The sequence below is a fragment of the Alligator sinensis genome, unplaced genomic scaffold (genome assembly GCF_000455745.1).
Source record: "Alligator sinensis unplaced genomic scaffold, ASM45574v1 scaffold1892_1, whole genome shotgun sequence".
In the NCBI taxonomy this organism is placed as follows: Eukaryota; Metazoa; Chordata; order Crocodylia; family Alligatoridae; genus Alligator; species Alligator sinensis.
Window position 1 is genome coordinate 368,702 of NW_005842966.1, and position 4,714 is coordinate 373,415.

Sequence of the window (4,714 nt, forward strand, 5' to 3'; positions counted from 1 at the left end):
GGCTCGGGTCTCTCAGGCTTCGCTGGGGCTGACTTGGCTTGAAAAATAAAACAAGGAAAAAGATGGAGCCTGGGGTCAAGGCAACATGGGGCTGGGGCTCAGGGATCCCCTGAGCTCAGTACCCTGCCGCCACCCAGCCTGCCCCAGAATGGGGCAAAATCCAGTGTTTTGGGGGAAACATGCAGAGGGCTAGGGAAAAAAAACCCCACATCTGACTGAGCTGGGATCTTGGGAACTGGGTCTTTCTCAGCAGGATTTTCCCAGCCCAGACCAGAGAGCTGACCACTCTGATGCCAAAATGACCCACGATGCCTTGTGCTCATGCCAAGGTCACTTGCCCTGAGGTGGGGGGAGCATCTCAGGGTTGCTCTGGGGATCAGGGGGTCCCCCTCCCCCCTCCAGTGGTGCTGTGGGAGGGGTACAGCTTAGGCCAGGCACTGAGGCTGGGCTGGGACCCAGGGGTTCCCAGCTTGAGGGCTTTGTCCCCCTGATTCCGGGGCTGCAGTGGGGGATCAGGCCAGGAATGGGGGCCCCCACTCATGTAGCTTCACATGTCTCTGCCTAGGAGCTGGGAAGTGGGGCAGGGATTTAAACCCATAACTCCCTGGCCAGGAGGATTTGGGGGTGGGGGGAGGTGCTGGAACACAGCATTGGTTAGGGGGAGGTGCTGGAACATACCATTGGCTGTGGGGGGGCCTGGTGCCTTCCTGCCCCCCTCAGGTCTCTCTGCTGGCAGCTTCCTGACCACAGCCTTGGCCCCAAGTGGAGCTGGAGGTTTCCGGGGGGGGACCTCTGCCCGCCTGCCCCCCCCAGCACTCAGAACCTTGGGCCCATTGCTGGGGAGGGCTGTGGGTCGCTTGCCCCCTGGGGGAATGGCTTTGGAGGGGGGCTTGGCTTTGGCAGGGGATGGGAGACCCCCAGTGGCAGCAGCTGCAGGGGTGTCCATGGTGAGTGGGGAGGGGGGTCTCCCTGCTGGAGCTGAAAAACAAAGGGTTAATACTGGGGGGAGGTTGGGTCCAGCCAGCACCCCTCCCCCCACAGCTGGGAAAGGAGCAATTTCCCCCCAAGCCTTCACCACCCCTGCCCAAGGCAACAAGCCATCTCCTAATCCCCCCCAGCCAGATCTGGTGCCTCACAAGCCTGATTCACCCCACTGATCCCTGTAAACCCAAGATGAGCTGTTGGATCAGCACAAAAGCGCCGCTCAGGATCCTGAGACCCCCCCCACCCAGGCAACAGCCTCAGTGCGAGTGCAGGGCATTGCAGGTAGACATCCCAGCGCCCGCTGTGGCAGTCATGTACCCCATGGCTCTTACAGCCCCCCCAACTGGCTTTGACCATCCTCAAACCAGGACTGTTGGCAAAGAGCACAGACCTCACTCTCTGCCTCCCCCCCCCAAACTCCCAGCATCCCCAAGCCTGACCAGAAACCAGGTATGAAGGACAGGCCCCAGTGCCCCCTCCCAAAGCTGGGCCCTCCCAGAGCACACCCCCCCAGAAACCCCTCAAGCTAGGACCCCCACTTCTATCAGAGACTCCATCACTGAACTAAGACCTCCCCATCAGAGCCCCCCTCCCCACCAAGCTGAAACCACTCCCTCCCCTAGACCGAGGGCCTGTTCTTCATTGCTGCCACCCATCCCCAGGCTGTACCCCAGGACCAGCCACCTCTGGGTTCATCATTGCCGGGGGGGGGCACGCGCGGGGGGCTGTGATCTCCGCCCTCCAGCCCCAATTATTAGAGATTAAATTCAAAAGGGGGAAGGGGGGGTGGTGTCCTGAGTCAGCAGGGGTGGAGGAGGTGGGGAGACCAGAGGCTCCGGCCTGGCTGATCCCAGCTAATCCCGGCCCATTGATGGAGCTGATTCCAGCCTGATGCTCTGGTGTCAGATCAACTCCCCCCTCCCTCCCAAGTGGCAACATGCCATTGGGGGAAACTGAGGCAAGAGAAGCCCCCCAGTGGGGAAACTGAGGCCAAGGGGTGGGGGAAAAGAACCCAGGAGTCCCCCAGCCCAGCATCAGCCCAACCCCTGAGGTCACACTGCCAGCTGCTGGCAGGAACTGGAGCTGCCAAACCATGCGTCATGGACCCCACACTGCCGAGGGACAATCCCCAGCTAGGGGGGAATCCAGGTGGGAGGTATGATCTGCACACCCCAGCACCCCATCCCGTCACAGAGCCAGGGAAAGGGGACCCAAGCGTCCAGGCTCCCCTGCTCTAGCCCTCAATCCTGTCCTTCATCGGAGGAGAGGACCCAGGTGTCCAGTCACCCAGCCCCTCCCCCTGCCCCAAGCACCAGACCCCACCTGGCTCACAGAACCAGGGAAAGGACCCAGGCATCCTGCACCCCCCACACTTCCAAGTCCCAGTTATGGGAGGTCCCCCATGATTGGGGTATCCCCAGGCCCCCCATGCAGAGACCCAGGAAGATTTTGGGGGAAAGGGGGGTTCTTGGCACAGGTGAGAGGTCACTGTATGGAGGAACTAAGGCACAGAGGGGTGGGGTAAAAGGACCCAGAAGTCCTCAGCCTGGCGCCTGAGGCCCTAGGCCACCCTACCAGCTGCTGGCTAGAATCAGAACCACCATGGCATGTGTCATGGGCCACACATCCACAAGGGCAAGTCCCCAGGGGGAACTGGGGGCCAGGGGCAGGGATAAGAACCGAGATCTGGCTACCTCCCCACCCCCACTTCCCCTCCCTCATCATGGCCCCAGGCAGAGCAGAGGATTATGGGAAAGGATCTGGGTCACAAGTGACTGATGATGTTACTAATGAAGCCTTACATAAGGCAACCAGTGACATCACATGCCTTCTCCCCCCCCACACACTAATGCCAGCAGTGACCTTAGGTGACCCCAGCCCCCTGGCTCAGCCTGGGTCCTTCCCCCTTCTCCTCAAGGACTAATGGGGCATTGTGGGCCCAGATACCTGGGTTCTCCAGCCCTGCACCCCACAAGCTGCCCTAGAACTTTGCCCCCAGGGAAGAGGTGGGGGCAGAGGCAGATGTGGTCTGCAGTCAGCAGCTGGCTGGCTCTAGAGCTAAGCTGCTGTGTGTCATGAGCCCCATACTGCTGAAGTGATTGCCCAGGAATAAGGAGCAGGGTAAGGGGGGTAGGGGAGTGGTGGGGTGAAGGAGGCAGCAGGAGAAGCCTTCCCAACCTCCATCTCATGATCAAAAGCCCCCAGCATCTAGTACCACCCCCTTCCAAGAGGCTGGCAATAGCCAGGGGTAGAACCCAGGTGTCTGGGCTCCCAGCCCCCACAGCCCCTGCTGCCCACCAGTGAGCTGGGAGAGAACCCAGGAGACTAAGGATCCCAGCTCTGGCCCCTAACTCCCCCCACACAAAGCTGGGAATAGATCCCAGGAGTCTGGCCCCTGCCCAACTTGCTCTAACCACTAGACACCATCACCACCACCCCCAGGCCTGTTTGGGCACTGCCCCTGCCCATGGTCCTTCCAATCCACTGCCAGACCCTGGGGTGGGGGGTGGAGAGAACAGCCCCCCACCCCCTGCCCCAACCAATCCCTGCTGACACCCCCCCCCCCCCCCCCCCTCCCCCAACCAATCCCTGCTCAGTGTGGCTGCCAGCATTTCCATGGCAACAGGGAACTTTGGGCTCCAAAGCAGAAAAGTGAATGGACTGACCCATCCACCACCCCCCCCCCACCCCACAAACCCCCCCCTGATCTGCAAAAGAACCTAAGCATCATGGTTCCCAGCCCCCCCCCCCTTCCCCCTTTGGGATAAAACTGGGGCAAGCTCACAACAGGAGTGGTGGGAAGCTCACAACAGGGGCTGGTGGGTCTGTCCCCCTCTCAAAAGCCCCCAGTGGGGTCCCCCACTGCTCCAGGCAGGGACTAGGGCCCCTCCCCCATGGTGGCCCAGGGCTCCCCCCTGCCAGGTGGGTTCTATGGGTTAACCTGTAGCAGATATAACCAGAGAAGGTTAAAGGGAACACTTGTTAACAGTATTCACAACCCTCCAAAGAATCCAAGCATCCTGCCACTCCCCCTGCTCCAGTTCTGCCAGGCCACAACCTGGTTGGCTCTTAGAAGGGGACCAGACCCCCCCCATTCCCCATGCAGAGATCTGGGGGTGGGAGGGCCAGCAGGTGCAAGAGAGCACCACTTGGGGAAACTGAAGCAGAGATGGGGTGGGGGCGAGAAGCCAGGAGTCCTGGGCTGACTCGGCAGGTGAAATATCAGTAAGGAGGACACGGGTTGAACTGGGATTCAACACGCTGGTGCCCCCCCTGCAGTACCCACAGCCACCAGGAGGTGGAGACCTAGAGGCCCAGCCTGGGCCTTGGGGGCAGCAGGTGCCCATCTACACTAGGGCATCTCTCAGGGGGTGGATGGGGAGTGGGGGCAGCTCAGCTGTGACCTCTGGCCCTATCCTTTATAGGCTGCTGTTGTTGTTTGGGGGGCAGGGGCTGACTCCTCCTCCACCCCTGTGGACCCCATCCCAGCAGCCCCCATGCAATCAGGGGACCCAGACACCTGGGCTCTTCCACGTGCTTTGGGGTCAGGGGTCACTTCTCTCCCAGCCCCACCCTCTCAAAGAGCCAATGAGCACCTGTCCAGCCAGGCCCTGATGGGGGTGAGGGGAGGGGGGTCTGGTACCTGATAACCCCCACCCCATAGTCAGAGACCTCTCTGCCCCCCAGACACACCTACCTTGCCCACCCCACCCACCATCAGCCCCCCTCC

The 4,714-nt window shown here is 61.3% G+C and overlaps 1 long non-coding RNA gene across 1 annotated transcript in view; it reads right to left on the reverse strand.

Annotated features, from left to right (window-relative positions):
- Positions 1-4,714, reverse strand: part of LOC112548157 — a 5,229-nt gene continuing 515 nt past the window's right edge. Inside the window, exons 2-3 of the long non-coding RNA XR_003091968.1 lie at positions 679-978; positions 1-37 (exon numbers count right to left, since the gene is read on the reverse strand). This is a non-coding gene — a long non-coding RNA (uncharacterized LOC112548157). The remainder of the gene's footprint in view (positions 38-678; positions 979-4,714) is intronic.